Here is a 27,897-nt window from a genome sequence, read left to right as displayed (position 1 = left end):
TGGAAAGACGGAAAGGACTAGAAGGTCTTTTTAGTGAAATAATAACAGAAAACTTCCCTAATTTGGGGAAAGAAAGCACAGGAAGCACACAGAACTCCTAAGAGATATGACCAGAAAAGATATTCACCAAGACACATTGTAATCAAACTCACCACTAAGATTCTAAAATGTTCACAAGAGAACACCAGATTACTTTCAGAGGATCTCCAATTAGACTCACAGTGGACTTCTCATTAGCAACCCTACAGACTAGGAGAGAATGATGACATATATTCCAAGTCTTAAGAGAAAAAACTGCCAAACCAGCATTCTATACCCTGTAAAGCTCTCATCTATGAACAAAGGTGAAATAAAGACCTACATAACAAGCAGAAATTTAAAAACTTAGTCACCACCCATCTGGCTCTACAGAAGATGCTTAAGGATGTGCTACACACAGAAACACAGAAACATAGTCATCACTACGAAAAAAGGTAAAGAAAGAAAATTTCTTAGTAAAAGTTCAGAGGAAAATAATAGTGAAAAATAGAAATATATTGGGAAAATGGCAGAGCAAAGTCATTACTTACCAATAGTCACCTTGAATGTAAATGGCCTCAACTCTCCAGTTAAGACACAGACTGGCTGAATTGATTAAAAAACAAAACCAATCTATTTGCTGCCTACAAGAAACACATCCCACCAACAAAGATGCATGCAGACTGAAAGTGAAAGGATAGTGAAAGATGTTCCATGCCAACAGAAACCAAAAAAGAGCTGGTGTAGCCATCCTAACATCAGACAAAATAGAAGTTAACACAAAAACTGTTAAAAGAGACAAAGAAGGGCACTATGTAATAAGAGATCAGTCCAACAGGAATATGTAACTATTATAAACATATATGCACCAAATTACAGGGCATATGGCTATTTAAAGAAATGTTAAGGGATCAAAATGGAGACATAGACTCCAATACAATAGTAATGGGGGACTTCAATACCCCATTTTCAGCAAGGGACAGATCAACCAGACAAAAAAAATCAGCAAGGAAACAGCAGAGTTAATTGACACTATAGACCAAATAAACCTACAGAACTTTCCATCCTACAGTTGCAGAATACACATTTTTCTCAGCAGTGCATGGAACTTTCTCTAGAAATGACCACAAGCTAGGCCATAAAGCAAGTCTCAGTAAATTCAAAAAATATCAAAATTATGCCATGCATCTCCTTGGAATGCAATGGAATGAAGCTGGAAATCAACAACTCAGTAAACTCTAGAACATATGCAAACACATGAAGACTGAACAACCTGTTCCTGAATGAACAGTGGGTCATAGAAGAATTCAAAAGAGAAATCAAAAAATTTCTCAAAACAAATGAATTGACAATACAACATATCAAAACCTATGGGATACAGCCAAAGCAGTGTTAAAAGGAAAGTTTATAGCAATTGGTGCCTACATCAAGAAATTGAAAAAGTATCAAATAAATAAGCTTTCAATTCAGCTCAAGGATCTAGAAAAACAATAGCAAATGAAAACCAAAACTAGTAGGAAAAAATAATTAAAATTAGAGATCAACAAAATTTAATCCAAGAAAAACAAAACAAAAGATCCACAAAAAAATCAACTACCTCGGAATAAATTTAACCAAGATGTCAAAGATCTCTATGATGAGAATTGTAAAATATTAAAAAAAGAAATAAAAGACACCAAAAATGGAAAATCTTCCATGCTCATGGATTGGAAGAATCAATATCATCTAAATGTCCATTCTTCTAAAAGCAATTTACAGATTCAATGCAATACCAATCAAAATACCAAAGATATTCAACTCACATCTAGAAAAAATGATGCTGAAATTCATTTGGAGACACAGGAGACCTTGAAGAGTTAAGCAATCTTGTACAACAAAAACAGAGCTCGAGGCATCACAATACCAGATTTCAAGACATACTACAGGGCATTTATAATCAAAACAGCATGGTACTGGTACAGAAACAGATGGATATACCAATGGAACAGAATAGAAACACCAGAAATCAATTCAAACATCTACAACCAACTTATATTTGATCAAGGACTTAAAACCAATTTGTGGAGCAAGACAGTCTCTTCAACAAATAGTGCTGTGAAAACTGGATATCCACATTCAGAAGTATGAAGCAAGACCCCTACCTTACACTTTACAAAAAATTCCACTCAACATGGATTAAAGATCTAAATCTACAACATGACACCATCAAATTATTAGAGAACATTGGGGAAACCCTGCAAGACATTGGCATAGGAAAAGAGTTCTTGGAAAAAACCCCAGAGGCACAGGCAATCAAAGCCAAAATTAACAAATGGGGTTACATCAAATTGAGAAGTTTCTGTGCTGCAAAAGAAACACAGGACTGTGAAGAGGTAACGAATAAAATGGGAGAAATTATTTGCAAACTATGCAACTGATGAAGGACTAATAATCAGAATCTACAAAGAGATCAAGAAATTCCACAGCAACAAATGAAACAACCCAGTTAGTTAATAAATGGGCAAAGGACTTAAACAGACATTTTTCTAAAGAGGAAATCCAAATGGCCAACAGACATGTCAAAAATGTTCAGGATCACTAACTGTCAGGGAAATGCACATCAAAACCACAGTGAGGTTTCACCTCACCCCAGATAGAATGGCTTTCATACAGAAATCAACAAACAACAAATGCTGGTGAGAATGTTGGAAAAAGGTACTCTAATCCACCATTGGTAGGATTCTAAACTGGTAAAGGCACTATGGATGACAGTATGGAGATACTTTAGAAATCTGAATATAGACTTACCATATGACCCAGCCATCTGCCTCCTGGGAATTTACCCAAGGGAGATGAAATCAGCAAATAAAGAGTTATCCGCAACCTCATGTTTATTGTAGCTCAATTCACAATAGCTAAGACATGGAACCAACCTAAATGCCTGTCACATGAAGACTGGATAAAGAAATTATGGGATATGTACAGTATGGAATACTACACAGTGGTAAAAAAAATGAAATCTGGTCATTTGTAACAAAGTGGATGAATCTGGAAAACATCATACTTAGTGAAATAAGCCAGTCCCAAAGGGACAAACCATATACTCTTCTTGATCTTCAAGAACAAATAGAGCACCTAAAACGAAATATGCACAGCCGGCGCAGTGGCTCACTAGGCTAATCCACCGCCTTGCGGCACCGGCACACCAGGTTCTAGTCCCGGTCGGGGCACTGATCCTGTCCCGGTTGCCCCTCTTCCAGGCCAGCTCTCTGCTGTGGCCAGGGAGTGCAGTGGAGGATGGCCCAAGTCCTTGGGCCCTGCACCCCATGGGAGACCAGGAGAAGCACCTGGCTCCTGCCATCGGATCAGTGCGGTGCGCCGGCCGCAGCGCGCCTACTGCGGCGGCCATTGGAGGGTGAACCAAGGGAAAGGAAGACCTTTCTCTCTGTCTCTCTCTCACTGTCCACTCGGCCTGTCAAAAATAAAAAAAATAATAAAAAAAGAAATATGCAGAGGTGAAATAGAAACTTCAAGAAAGGATGACTTTAGTGGCACTTGTCTTGACTATTTTGGAACGGGTTTTTTTGTTTGTTTTTTTCTCTTCATACTATTTGTTGAACTCTTTATTTAACATAGAGTTAATCACATATGTATAAAAATCAATTGAGGATAAATTCAGTAAGAAAGAAGAGTGGGAATAAGAGAGGGAGGAGGAAGTTTTTAACTGTAAAGTTGTATAGTTCTGGATACATTCCTAAGGACTAACTTCAAAGGATACAGTTTAAAAACAGCCATGAGAACCCAAATCCTATTATTCTGGGTGATAAAAATGTCATGTTAAGTGTTAAAGTGATCACATTAAATGTTAAATTGAATGTATAGATAGGATTTTTTTTTTTTTTTTGGACAGGCAGAGTGGATAGTGAGAGAGAGAGACAGAGAGAAAGGTCTTCCTTTTTGCCGTTGGTTCACCCTCCAATGGCCGCTGCGGCCGGCTCATCACGCTGATCTGAAGCCAGGAGCCAGGTGCTTCTCCTGGTCTCCCATGTGGGTGCAGGGCCCAAGCATTTGGGGCATAGCAGAGAGCTGGCCTGGAAGAGGGGCAACCGGGATAGAATCTGGTGCCCCAACCGGGACTAGAACCCGGTGTGCCGGCGCCGCAAGGCAGAGGATTAGCCTGTTAAGCCACAGGGCCATCCAAGGATTGTTAAAATGATGATATAAATAGGACCAGGTGTGCAGTAAATAAAGTAGATAGAATTTAAAAAGAGAGAATGTTCTAACATGGGGAGCAGTCCACACTGTTGACTCATAGAATGACAATTGCTTTAAGTAACACTGTGACCTCAGAATCAGCCCTTAAGGCTTCCTGGTCTGGCTGGAAAGCCTATGAGAGCATTTCAGGCATGGAAAGCCATTACACTGTGGTAAAAACATTTTCTACATGAAGGATCTCTGTGAGTGAGATCCCAAGGGAATGAAGTGGTCATCAAAGAAGGATGCACTTTTCTCTAGAGAGGAGAGAACTTCCACTTTTCTTATAGCCTTATCTAAATACTAATGGAGTTTGTGGATTCAGAAGGCTTCCTAGGCAGCTAGGAAGAGCCTTGAGTGGTTACTGATGTCATACATAAAAGTGTTAATTGTTAATTGTCACTGTGCACTAACTCCTCATGCAGGACTTCTGTCTTCAATGAGTTGTATTTTGAGAGTTAACTGTGATATTTGTTCTCAGTTTGTGTGTGTGTGTGTTTGTGTTTGTGCAAATTGATTAAATCTTTTTTTTTTTTTTTTGGACAGGCAGAGTTAGACAGTGAGAGAGAGAGAGACAGAGAGAAAGGTCTTCCTTTTTCCATCGGTTCACCCCCCAAGTGGCGCTGCACTGATCTGAAGCCAGGAGCTAGGTGCTTCCTCCTGGTCTCCCATGCGGGTGCAGGGCCCAAACACCCGGGCCATCCTCCACTGCACTCCCGAGCCACAGTAGAGAGCTGGACTGGAAGAGGGGCAACCAGAACAGAATCCGGAGCCCCAACCGGGACTAGAACCTGGGGTGCTGGTGCCGCAGGCGGAGGATTAGCCTAGTGAGCTGCGGCACTGGCCAAATTGTTGAAATCTTTACTTAGTATAGAGATGGTCTTCTGTGTACAAAGTTAATTGAAAATGAATCTTAATGGAGAATGGGACTGAGAAAGAGAGCCAGAAGAAGAGGGGTGGGAGGGCAGATATGGTGGGAAGAATAAACATATTCCTAAGGTTGTACATATGAAATTTATATTCCTTAAAATATAAGTTAAATAATTAAAAAAGAAATAGGAACTGGTTTGAGTATGTGGCTCATTGTTTAAGATACCACTTGGGATGCCTGCATTCCATGTAGAAGTGCCCAGTTGAGTCCAGCTCTGCTTCCAATTCCAGCTTTCTGTCAATAAGCACCCTGGAAGGGAGCAGGTGATGATCTTTGATCTCTGCCACCCATATGAAAGTTCTGGATTGAGTTTCAGGCTCCTGGTTTCAGCCTGGCCGAGCCTTGCCTGTTGTGGGCATTTGGGTAGAGAACCAGTGGTTGGAAGATCTCTCTCTTTCCTTCTCTCTCAGTCATCTCTTTCTTTCAAGTAAATAAATCTTTAAAAAAAAGAGAAAGATTTAATACCTGGTAGCCCAAGGCCCTGAAGAAGGAGGTGGTTGGAAAGTATGAGATTCCCCAAGACAAAACAGAAGGAGAGAATCTGGGCATCTTAATAATTTCAGGCAGTTATAACAAAATTTCATAGACTGGGTAGCTTATAGAACTTAGAAATCAATTTCTCATGGTTCTGGAAGTTGGAAGTGCAAGATCAAGGTGTCAGTAGCTCTGGTATCTAATGAGGGCCCATTTCCTAGTTCAGAGATGGTTCTTCTCACTAAATTCTCACATGTCAGAAGGGGCAAGCAAGCTCCTGTGGGCCTCTTTCATAAGAGATCTAATCTCACCATGGGGACTCTGTCCTCCAGATCTCATTGCTTCCCAAAGGCCTCACTCCCTTCAACATACAAATTCTGGAGGACACAAATATTTAGACCACAGCAGAGGAGTAAGCTACTTAACCCCAACTATAGCATCTAAGCTTTCTATACTTTTTCCTTACCCTTCCCTCCCTCCCCCCTCCCCCTTTCTTTCTTTGTGGTCCACCTGGGGGAGCTCAACTCAAACCCTCGTCCAGAAACCATTGAAGGTTCTTACTAGTTGTTCTCCTCCCTAATAAACAAATGAACAAAATTACGGGAGTGGAATTAATGGCAGATTTGGATTCTATGGAAACATTTCTTGTAATCAATTAGGTCTTTTACAATGAGGTCATGAATTACTTATTTCAATCAAAGACTGGAAAATTATGTCTTTTTGAGGCAGAATTGATGCACTGCACCGAAGTTTGAGCCACATGAGCTTCATTAGGTAATGTTGGAATAGAAGAACCTTTGTAATGGAAGCGAAAATGGCAAGCAGGGATAGATCTGGGAAGAAAATGGGAACTAAGGACAATATAATACAGAGATACCTTAAAAATAAAAGAGAGGAGAACGGCATTCAAAGTGGATTTTACCTTCCATATGACTCCTGCCTTAGGTTGGTTAAATATTTCTCTAACTTCCAGCCAACAAAGTAATGGAGCCACAGTTTGATGTACATTCCAAGTCAAGTTTTGAAACTGCCTCAGGCTATGTCAATGTCTAGTCTTGTACTGAAGAGAATGTTCAGTCTATCACTGATGCCTATCGTAATGTTTTCAGATGAATGAACTGTTGCATAAGGCAAGGAAACGATAACCAAATGTTGTTGGCTTTGGACTGTCAGCTTTTTATGGGCAAAGAAGTCAAGAATAATTATCAATAGTCAAGGTATTAATGCATGGAAAAGAGTAGATTTTTTTTGGGGGGGAGTGGCTTTTTTCTTAAAAACAAAGGAATCCATTTAGTGACTGGTGATGAATAATGTGTTGTTTTGTCCATGAGTAAAGTATGCATGGTTAATTATTATTAAGGGGATAAATGCAAATAAGAAAAAACAAATAACTTGAAAGAGGCACTGTGCTCATTATGAAAGACAAACCTCTTGACTACTATATTAATTAATTGACATGAATAATGTATCAAGAGAAGAGGCTGATTAATATCAGTAGTAATGAACTTTAATTACATAATCTCATCAAGACATTTCAGAAATTTCATAGACACTCTTAGGCACATACCTCTCTCCAGCTGTCAATTTCTAGTTCATATTGGGAAGGCAGCTGTATATAGGCAGGTGACTTGAGACAGTTCATGCAGCAAGAAGCTGGCATAGCAGAATCCAAGCTAAGAGTTCAACCACTGTCCTAATGAATTTCCTCAGATGTTATTTGTACCTCAAATTCTTATGAAAGGATTGTACTTTTGGAAGAATTTCAAACAGTGTGATGGAAATACTTGATATCAGTTACCTGACTGGCTGAAGGAGATGGCTTGAGGAAGTGCTGAAAACAGTTGATTCAATTTCTCACCCATCATTAATGGTGCATAGCACAAATTCATAATGGGCAGAGTTGGACTCAATCTATTTTATGCACCCTTGCCTGACATTACACCAAAGGACTCAGATTCTATTATTAGAATATGTTTCAAGTGGTTCCAAGATGGTAGAGTAGGGAGGGATCTTACTGATCTAGTCCAGGAGAAGATAGTTTAAAAAAAGTGGAGACAGTGTAGTCTCAGGGGAGAGTTAGGGTAAAAACAGCAGTGGAAACTCTACCAAAATTAGAGGGACACGGTGGGCCTATGTGGAGGGCCTGGGCACCCACAGCTCAGGACTCCAATAGCCAAGAGCTTTCGCACCACTGCTGGAAAGTGAGGTGAGATGAGACCACGGTAGCCTGAGACACTGGTGAAAAAGTGGCAAGAAGAGCCTAGAGGGAATTAAGCTTGATGCCCTGTGGGGGAAAGTGCACCAGCCGAACTAGAGGAGAGAAAAAAAGGAAAGGATGGCACGGACACGTTTCTCTCTCTCTGATCACCTTACAAAGGTGTACAAGCCGATATAGCACTCGCCATTTTGGACATATGTAACAGCTGCGCCAGCTCAAGTCTGCACCCAGCAATCAGCCAAGTGGAGACTCCTGCCTCTGTGTGGGGAGAAATAACAGGGGACTAGGAGCTTGTGACTGTGTGAAGCTTCTGAACTGGGACTGTGAAAATAAAAAAAAAAATGAGGGTGTATATGAGAAATCACAATGTGGCTGAGACTTTGAGCAATCTTGGTGGGAGACTCCACAAGCTCAGGTGGTCCTGGTTACCCAGTTAAAGACATTGTTGGGGAATCTGAACTTATACTGAGGACTGCACAGATCCTTTGTGTGCTCCTTGGGACAGAGCAGACAAATATTATACCCACTGGGGCTAGCACTCAGGCACTGGTTTCCATTGAGAAGAAGAGCTCAGCTGAGCAGAATTACTTCCCTTCTGATTAAAATAGAGAGGATTTACAATGCCAAACCAGGGTGTGTTACCTTAAGCATGCCCTTAACCCTGGAGAACTGAACAGAGCTCTCTGGCCACACCCTCTACAAGCCTCTAGAGATTCACTGAAAGGAGACAGTCTACTTATCTACAGAGTCATAGTACAATGATAAAAGCTGCCACAGCAGGGGGGTGGGCAGAAGAAGAAACCAACGAGTATTTCTACAAATGCAAGCAGCAAATGCAGCAATTCAAGAAACAAGAATAAGGAAGGCAACATGAAGCTTGCAAAAGAACATGACACTTCAATATAAGATTATGAAGACAATGAGACAGAAGAAATGCAAGAAATGGAACTCAAAAAATTGATGCTAAGACTACATGGAAGTAATCAAAAGCAAACATGAACAAATGAAATCCATGCAGAATAAGAAAGAAAATCTCTCTCATGAAACTGAAATCTTAAGGAGGAATGAAAATGAAATGAAGAATTCAATAGAACAAAAAATTACAAAAGATCATCAAAACAAAGAGCTGGTTATTTTGAAAAAATAAACAATGACACATCATTGGCCCAACTAACCCCAAAAAGGAGAGGAAGGCCAAATCAATAAAATTAGAGATGAATAAGGAAATGTAGTAATAGACACCACAGAAATAAAGAGTCATCAAAAATTACCAAAAAGAGTTGTATGCCAACAAACTGGGACACCTAGAAGAAATGGATAGATTCCTGGATAGATACAACAAACTACACTGAACCATGAAGACATAGAAAACCTAAACAGACCATAACCGAGTCAGAAATTGAATCAATAATAAAGGCCCTCCCAACAAAGAAAAGCTCAGGACCAGATGGCTTCACTACTCAGTTCTACCAGACATTTAAAGAAGAACTAACTCCAATTCTTCTCAAACTATTCAAAACAATTAAAAGAAAGGGAATACTTCCAAATTCTTTCTATGAAGCCTGCATCACCTTAATTCCTAAACCTGAAAGAGATGCAACAAAGATAATTACAGACCAATTACTCAGATGAACATAGATGCAAAAATTCTCAACAAAATTCCAGCCAATTGAGTCCAATAGCACATCAGAAAGATCATCCACCCAGACCAAGTGGGATTTATCCCCGGTATGCATGGATGGTTCAACAATTGCAAATAAATCAACGTGATACATCGCAACAGCAAACTGCAGAAGAAAAACCATATGATTATCTCAATAGATGTAGAGAAAGCATTTGATAAAATACAACACCCTTTCATGATCAAAACTCTAAGCAAATTGGGTATAGAAGGAACATTCCTCAGCACAATCAAGGCAATTTATGAGAAACCCACCGCCAGCATCCTATTGAATGGGGAAAAGTTGGAAGCATTTCCACTGAGAGACTCTCACCATTGCTATTCAATATAGTACTGGAAGTTTTAGCCAGAGCCATTAGGCTAGAAAAAAATTAAAGGGATACAAATTGGGAAGGAAGAAGTCAAACAATCACTGTAGACAATATGATTATTTATGAGATCCAAAAAACTCCACTAAGAGACTAGTGGAACTCATAGAAGAGTTTGGTAAAGTAGCAGAATATAAAATCAATACCAATTGGGGCTGGCGCTGTGGTGCAGTGGGTTAACGCCCTGGCTTGAAGTGCAGGTATTCTATATGGGTGCTAATTCAAGACCCAGCTGCTCCTCTTCAAATCCACTCTCTGCTATGGCCTGGGAAAGTAGTAGAAAAGGGCCTAAGTCCTTGGGCCCCTGCACTCACGTGGGAGACCCAGAGGAGGCCCGTGGCTCCTGGCTTCGGATCTGTGCAGCTTAGGCTGTTCCAGCCAATTTGGGAGTGAACCAGTGATGGAAGACCTCTCTGTATCTCTCTCTCTGCCTCTCTTCTCTCTGTGTAACTCTGACTTTCAAATAAATCAATAAATCTTAAAAAAATAAAATAAAATCACTGTTGATTTTTATGTATTGATTTGATTTTTTTTAATCAACAGTGATTTTTATGTATTGATTTGATTTTTTTAAATAAACAGTGATTTTTATGTATTGATTTGATTTTTTTTAAATCAACAGTGATTTTTATGTATTGATTTCATTTTTTAAAATATTTATTGATTTATTTGAAAGTCAGAGTTACACAGAGAGAAGAGAGGCAGAGAGAGAGATACAGAGAGGTCTTCCATCACTGGTTCACTCCCAATTTGGCTGGAACAGCCTAAGCTGCACAGATCCGAAGCCAGGAGCCACGGGCCTCCTCTGGGTCTCCCACGTGAGTGCAGGGGCCCAAGGACTTGTCTACCTTAGAAAAACTACTACAGACCATGCCTGTGACTATAGACTTGTAGTTCAGGCCACCGAAGATTAGAGATGGGACATGGGCACTCCCTTGACTTGCATCCTCTGGTCTGCTTTAACACAAACCAGGAGGAAAAGAAAGCTAGGCAATCAGAAGCAATGGGTGGCAGGCCTATTAATGGCTGATCTGTACAGTGATCTGCCCTCAAGGAGACCCAACAGGCCAGTCCACTGCAGTGGCTTTCAATGTGGTAATCATGGGCTTCAGCAGAAGTCAGCTTGTGAAGAGCCCTGGCAGCTCTGCCAAGAGTTGGATCACTGGAAATGGACCTGTCCTGGAGTCGAAGGATGCCCAGGTCAGAGCCACAGATCTTATTGGCTCTAAGCTGAAAAGCCCTTCACTCAGCCCAACTTCCAAAGTGACCACTGCAGCTGAGGGGATGGTCAAGTAGGGTCAGCAACATTGCAGGCAGAACTGTAAATTTCTTGTTAGAGATGCCCCCTGCCTTTACCTGGCCAACTCTCCTCCCAGGCCAGCCAAGTAATGAAAGTCAACAGAGTGCCTTCCCCTAGGAGGTTCACACCTCCCTTAGGATATACCCCATGTGAAGAGATAGATAGGTCTGGGCCTCTTAACTTACAAGGCCTAAAGCCCACCAGATTATTATCAAGCCCCTTCTATCAGGTTCTATTTGCCTCTCAATCAGAAAACTTAATTGTAGCTTAGACAGCACCTTTCTTAGCTCCTCTAATAATGACTCTGTCCTTTGTTCTAGACACTGTCTAGCACACTTGGGCCTCATTCCTTTGTAATAACCTCTACTCTACCACCAATGGCTCTACGCCCAACCTGTGGTACTGATGGTCCTCTTCCCCACTTAATGCTGTATAATTGATCAAACCTGGTAAATGCCACTCTTAGGATCATTGGTTACTATCCTCACTCTGTCTTTTATGACCTTGTCTAAATATGATCAGAGTCGGCAAACTTGGAAGGCTTCCATAGCCTTGGCAACTCATGACGACAGCCTAGGGTGGTTACTGGCGCCATAAACTAGAGTGTCAATTTGTTGGGTCAACAACAGGAGCCACTGTGCACTTGCTCCTCATGTGGGATCTCTGTCCTTAATGTGCTGTACATTTTGATTTAATGCTATAACTAGTACTCAAACAGTATGTTTCACTTTGTGTTTCTGTGTGGGTGCAAACTGTTGAAATCTTTATACTAAATTGATCTTCTGTATATAAAGAGAATTGAAAATGAATCTTGATGCAAATGGAAGGGGAGAGGGAGTGGGAGAGGGGAGGGTTGCGGGTGGGAGGGAAGTTATGGGGGGGGGAGCCATTGTAATCCATAAGCTGTACACTGGAAATTTATATTCATTAAATAAAATTTTTAAAAAAATCAACAGCCTCTTATATACAGACAATATCATGGCTGAGAAAGAACTTCTAAGATCAATCCCATTCACAATAGCTACAAAAAGTATCAAATACCTTGGAATAAACTTAACCAAGGATATCAAAGATCTCTACGATGAGAATTACAAAAATTTAAAGAAGGAAATAGAAGAGGATACCAAAAAGTGTAAAAATCTTCCTTGTTCATGCATTGGAAAAATCAATATCATCAAAGTCTCCATTCTTCTAAAAGCAATTTACATATTCAATGCAATACCAATCAAAATACCATTCTTCTACCTCTAGAAAAAATGATGCTGAAATTCATATGAAGGCACAGAAGACCTTGAAGAGCTAGAGCAATCTTGTACAACAAAAACAGAGCTCGAGGCATCACAATACCAGATTTCAAGACATACTACAGGGCATTTATAATCAAAACAGCATGGTACTGGTACAGAAACAGATGGATACACCAATGGAACAGAATAGAAACACCAGAAATCATTTCAAACATCTACAACCAACTTATATTTAATCAAGGACTTAAAACCAATCCCTGGAGCAAGGACAGTCTCTTTAACAAATAGTGCTGAGAAAACTGTATTTCCACATGCAGAAGTATGAAGCAAGACCCATATCTTACACCTTACACAAATCCACGCAACATGGATTAAAGATCTAAATCTATGACCCGACACCATCAAACATCAGAGAAACCCTGTAAGACATTGGCACAGGCAAAGAGTTCTTGGACAAGACCCCAGATGCATAGGCAGCCAAAGCCAAAATTAACAAATGGATTACTTTAAATTGAGAAGCTTCTTTATGGAAAAAGAAATAGTCAAGAAAGTGAAGAGGCAACCAACTGAATGGGAGAAAATATTTGCAAATCATGCAACTGATAAAGGATTAGTAATCAGAATCTACAAAGAGATCAAGAAACTCCACAACAAAAGGAACAAACAACCCAATTAAGAGATGGGCCAATGATTTCACAGACATTTTATAAAAGAGGAAATCAAAACGGCCAACAGACGCATGAAAAAATGTTCAGGATCACTAGCCATCAGGCAAATGCAAATCAAAACCACAATGAGGTTTCACCTCCCCCAGGTTAGAATGGCTTACATGGAGAAATCAACTAACAACAGATTATGGCTAGGATTTGGGTAAAAAGGCACACTAATCCACTATTGGTGGGGATGCAAACTGGTAAAGCCACTATGGAAGACAGTTTGGAGATACCTCAGAAATCTGAATATAGACATACCACACGACCCAGTCATCCCACTCCTCGGAATTTACCCAAGGGATATTAAATTGGCAAAAAAATAGAGCTATCTGTACCTCAATATTTGTTGCAGCTCAATTCACAGTAGCTAAGACATGGAATCAACCTAAATGCCCATCAACAGAAGATTGGATAAAGATATCATGGGATATGTACTTTATGAAATACTACACAGCAGTAAAAAAAAAATGAATTCTGGTCATTTGCAACAAGATGGGGAATTTGGAAAACTTCATGCTGAGTTAAATAAGCCAGTCCCAAAGAGACAAATATCATATGTTCTCCTTGATCTGTGACAACTAATAGAGCACCTAAAAGGAAGCCTTTAGAAGTGAACTTGACACTATGAAAAGAAATGACTTGATCAGCCCTTGTCCTGACTGTTGAGGAACACTTTACTCTTTTATTTTTTTTAGTATTCTTTTACACTTAATACCATTGTTTGAACTCTTTACTTAACACAGAATTATTCTTAGGTGTTTAAATCCAACTTAAAATTGATCCCTGTTAAAAATAAGAGTGGAAATAAGAGAGGGAGGAGATATACAGTTTGGCGCAAGCTCCCTTGGACTTACCCCTAAGGGTAAAGCTAAAACTAGCCATGGGACTCTTTATCCCATTAAGTTGGCAGGTGCCAATGCTGTAATTCTAGTTAAAGTGATAAGTTTAAATTCATAACTGATCATAAAGATAGGATTAAGTGTCAAAGGGATTACATGAATATGACCAGTGTCTGCTAATAATAATTGATAGCATTAAAAAGCAATGAATGATCCAACATGGGTAAGCAGGATACACAGCAGACTCAAAGAATGACAAATGCCCTAAACAGCACTCTGGCCTCAGAACCAGCCCTTAAGGCATTCAGATCTGGCTAAAAAGCCCATGAGAGTTTCTCAGGCATGGAAAGCCAAGTCACTGTGACAAAAAAATGACCTAAATGAAAGATCTCTGTGAGTGAGATCCCCGTGGAAAGAAGTGGTCATCAAAGAAGGAGGTACCTTTCTCTGAAGGGAGGAGAGAACTTCCACTTTGATTATGGCCTTGTCTAAATAAGGTAGGAGTTTGTGAACTCAAGAGGCTTCCGTAGCCTTGGCAGCTCATGACAAGAGCCTCGGGTGATTACTGACATCATAAATAAGAGTGTCAATTGTTAAATCAACAACAGGAGTCACTGTGAACGTACTCCCCATATAGGACCTCTGTCTTTAGTGAGTTTTACTATGAGAATTAATGGTAAAACTAGTCTTCAAACAGTATTTTATACTTTTTGTGTCTGTGTGGCTGCAAACTATTGAAATCTTTTTTTTTTTTGGGGGGGCGGGGGGGGGACAGGCAGAGTGGATAGTGAGAGAGAAAGAGACAGAGAGAAAGGTCTTCCTTTTTGCCGTTGGTTCACCCTTCAATGGCCGCTGCGGCCGGCGCATCTTGCTGATCCGAAGCCAGGAGCCAGGTACTTCTCCTGGTCTCCCATGCGGGTGCAGGGCCCAAGGACTTGGGCCATCCTCCACTGCCTTCCCAGGCCATAGCAGAGAGCTGGCCTGGAAGAGGGGCAACCAGGATAGAATCCGGCACCCCAACCGGGACTAGAACCCGGTGTGCCGGCGCCGCAAGGCGGAGGATTAGCCTGTTAAGCCACGGCGCCGGCCAAAATCTTTACTTAGTATATACTAAGTTGATCTTCTGTATATAAAGATAATTGAAAATGAATCTTAATGAAGAATGGGATGGGAGAGTGAGTAGGAGATGGGATGGTTTGCAGGTGAGAGGGGAGTTATGAGGGTAGAAACTGCTATAATCCAGAAGTTGCACTTTTGAAATTAATATTTATTAAACAAAAGTTTTCTATAAAAAGAATATGTTTCAAAGCTCAAACATACTTTTCTATCTAAATGGATATTAATATCCCTAGAATTGCTAATAAGGCCATTAATGAATTTCCTTGGAGCAAATGAGTGTGTCTTAGAATAACAAATTTCCTGTTACTTCATAGGCTGTAGACTGTTGAGCAGTAGTGACTGAATAACAGATGTCAAAAATGGTTTAATGGACATAAATCAACCTAGAAAAGTATGTTGATATGCCAAAATTAAAAGCACCCAATGCCTCAAGATCTGGCTGAAGAGCCCATGAGAGTATTGTAGGCATGGAAAGCCAAGACACCATGGGAAAAAAAAAGAAGACCTAAATGAAAGATCTCTGTGAGTGAGATCCCAGTGGAAAGAACAGGGCCATCAAAGGAGGTACCTTTCTCTGAAGGGAGGAGAGAACTTCCACTTTGACTATGACACTATTGGAATAAGATCAAAGTCAGCGAACTCTAAAGGCTTCCGTAGCCTTGGCAACTCATGACTAGAGCCTAGGGAGATTACTGATGCCATAAACAAGAGTGTCAAATTGTTAAGTCAGCAACAGGAGTCACTGTGTACTTGCATCTCATGTGGGATCTGTCCTTAATGTGTTGTCTAATGTGAAGTGATGCTATAACTAGTACTGAAACAGTATTTTTACACTTTGTGTTTCTGTGTGGATGCAAACTGATGAAATCTTTACTAAGTATATACAGAATTGATCTTCTGTATATAAAGATAATTGGAAATGAAAAAAAAAAACCTGGTGTTAATTGGAAATGGCATAGAAAATTAATTAATTTTTAAAAAAATATCATGTAGGATCTCTGTCTTTAATGTGCTGTACACTGTTATTTAATGCTATAACTAGTACTCCAACAGTATTTTTTTTTTCACTTTGTGTTGCTATATGGGGGCAAACTGTTGAAATCTTTACTTAATATATACTAAACTGATCTTCTGTATATAAAGAGAATTGAAAATGAATCTTGATGTGAATGGAAGGGGAGAGGGAGCGGGAAAGGGGAGGGTTGCGGGTGGGAGGGAAGTTTTGGGATGGGGGGAAGCCATTGTAATCCATAAGTTGTACTTTGGAAATTTATATTCATTAAATAAAAATTTAATAAATGAAAAAAAAGAAAATATCTATAGCTCATTAATATGAAGGGGTTGGAGGTTCCAGGATATGCATCTTTCTGATTTGGAAGAAGATAGCAATTTCATAACAAAATAGAGTGTACTCAGCACAGAACTGAATGCGTTTTGGTTGAAGAGTAATGGATATGAGGAAGAGTAGCAAACAAAAGGAATATATAGTTTGCATCAGAATATGGAGGATTTAAAAAAAAGAGAGAAAAACTTTAGAGCTTATTCCCTCTGTAATTTTTCTCCAATCATCCTAAAATAGGTTATATGTACCTATTAAGTCCTCACATGCTATATTTTATCAAACACATATAATACTTGATTGTTTCTGTTTCTTAAATTGTGTGACTTCATTAAATTCTTTTTGGGCCAGGCCAGGAACTGTGGCAATCTTGTTCACCTTCTTCTTCCTAATCACCCTGCAAGAACTCTGACACATGGGTAAGTGCTCAATACATATTTGTTAAATAAATGAATGAGTGGGCAATGGGAAGCCTTTGATGACCTGTAAGTTGGGGAGGAAATTGGCTTAAAAGAATCATGAAGTAGTGAAATGGAATACACATAGGCAAAAATACTGGTTATTTTAACAGCTGCTAGTATAGGAGTGTATCTTGCATGGGTTCAATCACAGATAATTGTGCTTAATACTTCAGAGACTGTAGGTTCTAAGGGAGCAAGACAAAGCTACACACATGCTTCTACTCCTACAACACTTAGGAACTTTATTGTATTCATGCCATGCCTTTGTTTTAAAATTATAGCTGAGGAAATTGAATCTTAGAGGGATTTCTGGTTTTCATGAGGTCATACACTTTGTAGTTAGCAAAGCTGAGACTAGGTCCTAAGTTCTAAATTCCCATCCAACAGTTTTTTCATGTTTTCATGTGACTCATTAGGAAAATTCATTTTATAAGGTTGCTTGAATAGGTTGGATGTAAGGAGGAAATATCATGAGCAAGGAGAATATTATCTCTAGATCTGATATGCTGATGGCCCATGTAAAGGCAGTTACAGTGTGACTAAAAAGAAAGAGATGGCTCTAAGATATTTTGTAAGGAAAAAGATTATTGTGACATTAGAAGAGAGGCTTATGGAGAATGAATAAAACTTCTAGTTCTTAAACATTCTGAGAATGTGATTCAAGAAGATGGTGGCTTTGGGCCAATATTCCTTCAATCACAATGATAATTATAGAGGTTTCTGTTGAACATAGAGTTTAAGATGAAATCTCTGGCTGAAGAATAGTGAGAAGGGTAGGAAAAGAGAGAGATCATGAGGTGAAGAGCAAAGTGTCGCTGAAGGTGAATGAGAATGCTAGTTGCCACCACATGGTTATTTCTCTATTCTGTTTTAGGAGAATTCTGAGATTTAACCAAAAACATTAGTACATAACTAAAACTAAATTTCCCAGGTGCCTTGATTGAATGTAGGCATGTTTTGTGTAATAAGATTTTGTGATAGGAAGTAAAATGATCCTCAATGATCTCTCCCCCTTGATATTGATCTCCTTGGACAAATCTTCCTCTTGAAGATAGGCTGGACCTAGTAACTAATTTCAAATGACTAGATTATGACAGAATTGAGAGTATGTCACCTTCAAGATTAGGTTATAAGGAGATCTTGACTTCTACCTTGGGGTGTTCTCTTTCACTCTTTTGCTCTGAAGGAAGTCATGTTATGATCTACTCTATGGGGAGACCTACATGGCCTATAGCCAGTGAGGGCCCGAGGCTGACCAACAGCTTTGTGAGTGGTTCCAATTGAGCTTCAGATGACCATAGACCCTGCCAACATTTTGATTGCAGCCTTATGAGAGACTGCAAGCCAGGAGCACCCAGCTAAGCTGCATGTGGATTCATGACCTACAAAACTGAGAAAACACGTTTGTTGTTTTAAGCTCCTAAATTTTAGGATGATTTCTAAACAGCCATATGTAACTAACACAGATATAAAGGAAGACAACATAGCCATCATTTTCCATGCTGAGTAACATGTGAATGTATAGGTAGAGCTCCTTCAGCCATCTTGGATCATGACAGCAGAGACACAGTAGAGGTGATAAGGGGCCCTAAGCTCTTGAAGACTTTGTATGATGCCTTACTTTTTGTGTACTGCCTACCTCCAGAATTCTTAACTTGAACTTCCCTAAAGTAGCCAATTTGTTTTGTTTTGTGCTTTCTGTTATAGAACCAAATCTAACCTTCATTGGTATAGGTGGGTAGTGTTAGGATCAGGGATTCTACCAGTAATAAAAATAATGAATCAGACTATAAAAAGAAGACTGGATACAAAACTCTGAAGGAGGAGGAGTGAATGAAGAAATGTTTATTACAAAGAGGAGAAAAAATTGTCACTAACTGCAATTGTCATGGATGCTCTTGTCCTGAATAATACTAGCTTGATGACAGGCAAAATATGGTCCCTAACTCTTATAGGCAACGACTAGATGGATGCCATCTTTACAAAAATAAGGAAATACACAACATGTCTAAAATTTAAGAATAGCTTAAATTCAATGTAAGAATTTTTTACAGAGTATCTGATACCTCTTTTAGTTCAATTTTATTGGGCAAATACTTGCTGATCAATTATGTGCTTAGGTTCTAAAATATTGCCATTTTATCATGAATATTATAATTATTGATACTATTAAATATTTAGTGCTTAGCCAACTTAGAATAGTTAATATTCAAACATATCAGTAAATGTTATGTTGACTTTTAATTTCTACCCAAGGAAAAAAGTTTGTTCTAAATATAGGCAAAGCAACAAAAGTGTACCATGTGTGTACCCTTAATCCTAACAAGGGTCCAAGAAAAACAATTAAAACATCACTTTAAATGTTATATTGTCAGCCGGTGCCACGGCTCACTTGGCTAATCTGCCGCCTGTGGCGCTGTCACCCTGGGTTCTAGTCCCGTTTAGGGCGCCGGATTCTATCCCGGTTGCCCCTCTTCCGGTCCAGCTCTCTGCTGTGGCCCGGGAAGGCAGTGGAAGATGGCCCAAGTGCTTGGGCCCTGCACCCACATGGGAGACCAGGAGGAAGCATCAGGCTCCTGGCTTTGGATTGGTGCAGTGTGCCGGCCTCAGCGTGCCAGCCATAGCAGCCATTTGAGGGGTGAACCAACGGATAGGAGGACCTTTCTCTCTGTCTCTCTCTCTCACTGTCTAAATCTGCCTGTCAAAAAAAATGTTGTCTTTAAATTAGCTATCACCAGGGAAATTCATTCTTGTCAAGCTTTTCTGGTGATTTGTCCATCAAAAGGCAAGGAAAATATCGAAAGAAAAATACTACTATGGACTCAGTCAAAGCCTACAAGAAAGAACTTGTTTAAAAAGAGAAGTGATACAACTTGCAAACAATAAAACTATTCTGAAGTAGCCAATGAAGGGGAAAGCAGGACATAACCTTGATTACATTTTTATATGTGGCAATTATTTTTATTACAATGTAAATGTTCATTTCAGAAGAATATGGAAAATTACAAAAAAGAAAATAGTAATCTAGAGATAACAATGTTAGCCTTTTGATATACATCTTCCTGTCTTTTTGTACAAGAATTGTGCTTCTCGGGCCGGTGCCACAGCTCACTAGGCTAATCTGCCTGCGGCACTGGCACCCCAGGTTCTAGTCCCGGTTGGGGCACCGGATTCTGTCCCGGTTGCTCCTCTTCCAGTCCAGCTCTCTGCTGTGGCCCGGGAAGGCAGTTGAGGATGGCCCAGGTCCTTGGACCCTGCACCCGCATGGGAGACCAGGAGGAAGCACCTAGCTCCTGGCTTCGGATCAGCGCCATGCAGTGGCCGCAGCACACAGGCTGTAGCGGCCATTTGGGGGGTGAACCAATGGAAGGAAGATCTTTTTCTCTGTCTCTTTCACTGTCTAACTCTGCCTGTCAAAAAAAAAAAAAAAACTGTGCTTCTCTTGTTATATAATTTGTACTATACATAAAATTTTACAATGTACTTTCTTTCTTTGATTCATAACACATCATAAACATCTCATTTTGTTTTGTGGTCTACTGTTTAAATGATATTCTATTTTTAAAAGTACTGATAGCTACTTTGCATTGGCATTGTGTGCTAGAACCTATGTAAGGAGTGATATTAGATTGTCTCATTTAATGTTAAGCATTCCCATTTATTTTGAGATTCAGGGAAAATAACTTGCTTAGGACTCTGAAAGTAAGATTTAGGAGATTCAGATGTGAATTCAGATAACTTAAAACTAGTCTGTGCTCTTGGACAGCGCCGCAGCTCAATAGACTAATCATCCGCCTGTGGCGCCGGCACACTGGGTTCTAGTCCTGGTCAGGGCGCCGGATTCTGTCCTGGTTGCCCCTCTTCCAGGCCAGCTCTCTGCTATGGCCTGGGAGTGCAGTGGAGGATGGCCCAGGTGTTTGGGCCCTGCACCCGCATGGGAGACCAGGAGAAGCACCTGGCTCCTAGCTTTGGATCAGCGCGGTGCGCCGGCCACAGCGGCCATTGGAGGGTGAACCAACGGCAAAAGAAGATCTTTCTCTCTGTCTCTCTCTCTCACTGCCCACTCTGCCTGTTAAAAAAAAAAATTGGCCAACTTTGTCACACAGTTATTTGTAATAACCTGAAAATGGGAACATCTTAGAAGTACATCAGTAGTGGATTGATTTTATTTATAAAAAATTATTACAGTAATAGAAATACTATAACGTAGAGGTTAAGAGCACAGACTAGTTTTTTTTTTTTTATTTTTGACAGGCAGAGTGGACAGTGAGAGAGAGACAGAGAGAAAGGTCTTCCTTTACCGTTGGTTCACCCTCCAATGGCCGCTGCGCCCGGCATGCTGCAGCCAGTGCGGCGTGCTGATCTGAAGCCAGGAACCAGGTGCTTCTCCTGGTCTCCCATGCGGGTGCAGGGCCCAAGCACTTGGGCCATCCTCCACTGCCTTCCCAGGCCATAGCAGAGAGCTGGCCTGGAAGAGGGGCAACTGGGACAGAATCTGGCGCCACGACCGGGACTAGAACCCGGTGTGCCGGCGCTGCAGGCGGATGATTAGCCTATTGAGCCATGACGCTGGCCAGCCATATATTTTTATAAATAGATGCATATATTGACTACTCAAAGATATAAAGTGAAATTGCTAGTTGAAAAGGTATACATAGGGGGTGGCGCCATGGCACAGGTTAATCCTCTGCCTGTGGCACAGGCATCCTATATGGGTGCCAGTTCTAGTCCTAGCTGCTCCACTTCCAATCCAGCTCTCTGTGTAACTCTGACTTTATGTGTAACTCTGACTTACAAATAAATAAATAAATCTTTTTGAAAAAGTGCAGAGAGTGTAGACTCAGAAAGTTAGTGAGAAAACATCAGAGGAAACTCTACCAAAATTAGAGGGACATGGTGGACCTACATGGAGGGTATGGGTGTCCATAGCTCTGGACACCAGCAGCAGAGAGCCTACACATCAGCATAAGAATGTGAGGTAAGACCAGATCACAGCATCCCAAGCCACTGGTGAAAAAGCTGCCGGAAGAGCCTAGAGGAAACCCAGCTTGGAGCCCCATGGTGGACAATGTGCCAGCCAAACTAGAGGAGAAAAAAAAAAAGGATGATCACTGATCACTTTACAATGGCATCCTGTAACAAGCCAACAGAGTGGGCACCATATTGGACATACATAACAGCTGTGCCCAACAACCAGCTGAGTGGAGATCCTGACTCTGGTGGGAGGAACTAACAGGGGGCTAGGAGCTTATGACTGAATACTGAGGGTGTGTGTGAGGACTCATGGTGTGGCTGGGACTTTGAACAATCACAGTGGGAGACTCCAGATGCTCAGGGTTTCCTGGTTACCTGGTAAGAGACATTGCTGAGGAAACTAAACTTACACTGAGAACTGCACAAATCTTTTGTGTGGTCCTTGGGACAAAGTGGACCAATATTAGACCCACTGGAGATAGCATGCAGGCACTGGTCTCCTTTGAGGAGAGGAGCTCAGATGAGCAGAATAAATCTCCCTTCTGATAAAAAGAGAGAGAGAGAGAGAGAGAGAGAGAGAGAGAGATTTACTGCACCAAAATGGGTGTATCACCTTAGGCACGCCTGTAATCCTGGAGAACTGAGCAGAGCTCCCTGGCCACACATATTACAAGTCTCCAGATAGTCACTGAAAGCAGACATTCCACTTATCTAAAGAGTCATAGTACAAAGATAAAAGCCACCACAGAGAAAAACAAAGAAAAAACAAGTATCTCCACAAATAACAACAACAAATGCACCAATTCAAGAAACAAGAATAAGGAACACCACATGATGCGCAAAAAAAAAAAAAATGACACTTCAATACTAGATTGTGAAGATGATGAGACAGAAGAAATGCAAGAAATGGAATTCAAAAAATTGAACATAAGATTACATAGAAATAATCAGAAACAAATGCAAGAACTCCTGAAATCAGTACAGGACATGAAAGAAAATCTCTCCCATGAAATTGAGATCTTAAAGAGAAATCAAAATGAAATGAAGAATTCAATAGAATATGAAATTGAGATATTAAAGAGAAATCAAAAAGAAAAGAAGAATTCAAAGGAACAAATAAAAAATGCAGTAGAGAGCCTTAACAACAGAATTGGTGAAGCAGCAGAAATATCAGACTTAGAAGACAAAGCACAGGAAATTATACAGTCAAACCAGAGAAGAAGAGGAAATTAAAAATAAAAAAAAACACTGGTGGGAATCTACAGGATACTATCAAGTGACCCAATATACAGGTTCTAGGAGTTACTGAAAACATGGAAACAGAAAGGATTAGACGACCATTTTAGTAAATAATAAGACATCTTCCCTAGTTTGGAGAAGGAAAAGGAAATCCAAGTATAGGAAGCACACAGAATTCCTAATAGACATGACCAGAAAAGATCCTTGCTATGATACATTGTAATCAAGCTCACCACAGTAAAACATAAAGAGAAGATTCTAAAATGTGTATGAGAATGCCAGATTACTTTCAGAGGATCTCCAATTAGACTTACAGCAGACTTCTCATAAGAAACCATACAGGCTAGGAGAGAATGGTGAGATATAGTACAAGTCTTAAGAGAAAAAACTGTTAAACCAGAATTCTATACCCTGCAAAGCTCTCAAGAATGAAGGTGAAATAAAGACGTACATAACAAACAGAAATTTAAAGACTTGGTCACCTCCTGTCCAGCCCTGCAAACGATGTTTAAAGATGTGTTGCACACAGAAACACAGAAACATGGTCATCACTATGAAAGAAGGTAAAGAAACAAAATCTCTCAGTAAAAGTTTAAGGAAATTCAAAGTAAAAATAAGAATATTTTTGGAAAAAGAGCAGGGCAAAGTCATTACTTATCAATAGTCACCTTGAATACATATGGCTTCGACTCCCCAGTTAAAAGACACAGACCAGCTGAATAGTCTAAAAAACAAAACCCATCTATTTGCTATCTACAAGAAACACATTCCACCAACAGAGATACATGCAAACTGAAAGAGAAGAATGGACGAAGGTATTCCATGCTAACAGAAACCAAAAAAGAGCTGGTGTAGCCATCTTAACACCAGACAAAATATATTTTAACATAAAAACTGTTAAAAGAGACAAAGAAGGGCACTATATAATGATTAAGGGATCAATTCAACAGGAAGATGTAATTATCACAAAGGTAGGAGCACCAAATTATAGGGCATCTGGCTTTTTAAAAGAGATGTTAAGGGATTTAAAGGGAGACTTAGACTCCAATAGAATAGTATCGGGGGGGGGGGGTGGCTGTGGTGTAGTGGGTAAAGCCACCGCCTGCAGTGCCGGCATCCCATGTGGGTGCTGGTTCGAGTCCTGGCTGCTCCAATTCCCATCCAGCTCTTTGTTATGGCCTGGGAAAGCAGTAGAAGATGGCCCAAGTGCTTGGACCCCTGTACTCATGTGGGAGACCCAGAAGAAGTTCCTGGCTCCTGGCTTTGGAGTGGCACAGCTCCAGCCATTGCGGTCATCTAGGGAGTGAAATAGTGGATGGAAGTTCTCTCTCTCTCTCTCTCTCTCTCTCTCTCTCTGCCTCTGTGTAACTCTGCCTTTAAATTAATAAATAAATCTTAAAAAAAATAATGATAGTATGGGGGGACTTCAATACTCCAGTTTCAGCAACAGAGAGATCAAACAGACAGAAAATCAACAAGGAGAAACAGCAGATTTAATTGACATTATAGGCCAAATGGACCTAACAGATATCTACAGAACTTTTCATCCTACAGTTGCAGAATACACATTCTTCTCAGCAGTGCATGAGACTTTCTCTACGACTGACCAGATACTAGGCCATAAAGCAAGTCTCAGCAAATTCAAAAAATCAAAATCATACCATGCATCTTCTCAGATCACAAAGGAATTCAGCTTAATATCAGCAACTCGGCCGGCGCCACGACTCAATAGGCTAATCCTCCGCCTAGCGGTGCCGGCACACCGGGTTGTAGTCCTGGTCGGGGAGCCAGATTCTGTCCCGGTTGCCCCTCTTCCAGGCCAGCTCTCTGCTGTGGCCAGGGAGTGCAGTGGAGGATGGCCCAGGTGCTTGGGCTCTGCACTCCATGGGAGACCAGGATAAGCACCTGGCTCCTGCCATCAGATCAGCGCGGTGCGCCGGCCGCAGCGCGCCAGTCGTGGCGGCCATTGGAGGGTGAACCAACGGCAAAAGGAAGACCTTTCTCTCTGTCTCTCTCTCTCACTGTCCACTCTGCCTGTCAATAAATAAATAAATAAATAAATAACAATTTGGAACATGCTCAATCGGACTGGCCGCAAATGGTGGAGTTAGAAATGTGCCAGGGGATTCCAACACAATCCCATCAAGATGGCATGTACCAATGCCATCGCACTAGTCCAAGTGATCAATTTCAGCTCACAATTGATAGCTCTGATAGGTCTAAGAGTCAAAGAGATCACACAAACAAGACAAGTATCTGCTAATACTAACTGATAGAATCAAAAAGGGAGAGAAAGATCCAACATGGGAAGTGGGATACACAGCAGACTCATAGAATGGCAGATGTCCTAAACAACACTCTGGCCTCAGAATCAGCCCTCAAGGCATTCGGATCTGGCGGAAGAGCCCATGAGAGTATAGCAGGTATGGAAAGCCAAGATATCATGGGAAAAAAAAAGACCTAAATGAATGATCTCTGTGAGTGAGATCCCAGTGGAAAGAACGGGGCCATCAAAGAAGGAGGTACCCTTCTCCGAAGGGAGGAGAGAACTTCCACTTTGACTATAACCCTATCGGAATAAGATCAAAGTCAGCGAACTCTAAAGGCTTCCATAGCCCTGGCAACTCATGACTAGAGCCTAGGGAGATTACTGACGCCATGAACAGGAGTGTCAAATTGTTAAATCAGCAACAGGAGTCACTGTGTACTTACACCCCATGTGGGATCTGTCCCTAATGTGTCGTCTAAAGCGAAGTGATGCTATAACTAGTACTGAAACAGTATTTTTATACTTTGCGTTTCTGTGTGGGCACAAACTGATGAGGTCTTTACTAATTACATACTGAAGTGATCTTCTGTATATAAAGAGAATTGGAAATGAAAAAAAACAACCTGGTGTTAAAAAGGAAATGGCATAGAAAATTAATTAATTTGAAAAAAAATTATGTAGGATCTCTGTCTTTAATGTGCTGTACATTGCTATTTAATGCTATAATTAGTAATCCAATGTAGTTTTTTCACTTTATGTTGCTATATGGGCAAAATGTTGAAATCTTTAGTTAATATATACTAAACTGATCTTCTGTATACAAAGAGAATTGAAAATGAATCTTTACATGAATGGAAGGGGAAAGGGAGCGGGAAAGGGGAGGGTTGCGGGCGGGAGGGAAGTTATGGGAGGGGGGAAGCCATTGTAACCCATAAGCTATACTTTGGAAATTTATATTCATTAAATAAAAGTTTAATAAAAAAAATTTGCAAAAAAAAATAAATGAATAAATAAATATCAGCAACTCAGGAATCTCTAGAGCATATGCAAACACATGGAGACCGAACAACATGCTCCTGAATGAATAGTGGGTCACAGAAGAAACCAAAAGAGAAATCACAAATGAAGATGACAACACAACATATCAAAACTTATGGGATACAGCAAAAGCAGTGTTTAGAAGAAAGTTCATAGCAATAGGTGCCTACATCAATGAATTGGAAAGGCACCAAATAAATGAGCTATCAATGCATCTTAAGGAACTAGAAAAACTACAGGAAACCAAACAAAAACTAGTAGGAGGGAGAAATAATTAAAATTAGAGAAGAAATCAACAAAATTGAATAAAAAATCAATAAAAAAGATCAGCAGAATGAAAAGCTGATTTTTTGAAAAAAAAAATAAACAAACATGACACACCATTGGCCCAACTAACCAAAAAAAGGAGAAAGAAGACCCAAATCAATAAAAAAAATTAGGGATGAATAAGGAAATGTAACAACAGACACCACAGAAATAAAAAGAGTCATCAGAAGTTACTACAAAGAGTGAATGCCAACAAACTGGGACACCTAGAAGAAATGGATAGATTCCTAGACATGTAAAACCTACCTAAATTAAGTCATAAAGACATAGAAAACATGAACAGACACATACCCAAGACAGAAATTGAATCAGTAATAAAGGCCCTCCCAACAAAGAAAAGCTCAGGACCAGACGGCTTCACTACTCAGTTCTACCAGACATTTAAAGAAGAAATAACTCCAATTCTTCTCAAACTATTCAAAACAATTAAAAGAAAGGGAATACTTCCAAATTCTTTCTATGAAGCCTGCATCACCTTAATTCCTAAACCTGAAAGAGATGCAACAAAGATAATTACAGACCAATTACTCAGATGAACATAGATGCAAAAATTCTCAACAAAATTCCAGCCAATTGAGTCCAATAGCACATTAGAAAGATCATCCACCCAGACCAAGTGGGATTTATCCCTGGTATGCATGGATGGTTCAACAATTGCAAATAAATCAATGTGATATACCACATTAGCAAACTGCAGAAGAAAAACCATATGATTATCTCAATAGATGTAGAGAAAGCATTTGATAAAATACAACACCCTTTCATGATCAAAACTCTAAGCAAATTGGGTATAGAAGGAACATTCCTCAGCACAATCAAGGCAATTTATGAGAAACCCACCGCCACCATCATATTGAATGGGGAAAGTTGGAAACATTCCCATTGAGATCCAGTAACAGACAGGAATGCCCACTCTTTTTTTTTTTATTTGACAGATAGAGTTAGTCAGAGAGAGTGACAGAGAGAAAGGTCTTCCTTCCATTGGTTCACCCCCCAAATGGCTGCTACAGCCAGAGCTATGCTGATCTGAAGCCAGGAGCCAGGTGCTTCCTCCTGGTTTCCCATGTGGGTGCAGGGGCCCAAGCACTTAGGCCATCCTCCACTGCCTT

The sequence above is a fragment of the Lepus europaeus genome, chromosome 10, assembly GCF_033115175.1.
Source record: "Lepus europaeus isolate LE1 chromosome 10, mLepTim1.pri, whole genome shotgun sequence".
In the NCBI taxonomy this organism is placed as follows: Eukaryota; Metazoa; Chordata; class Mammalia; order Lagomorpha; family Leporidae; genus Lepus; species Lepus europaeus.
The sequence above is the reverse complement of the archived record's forward strand: the minus strand, read 5'-3'. Positions refer to the sequence as shown.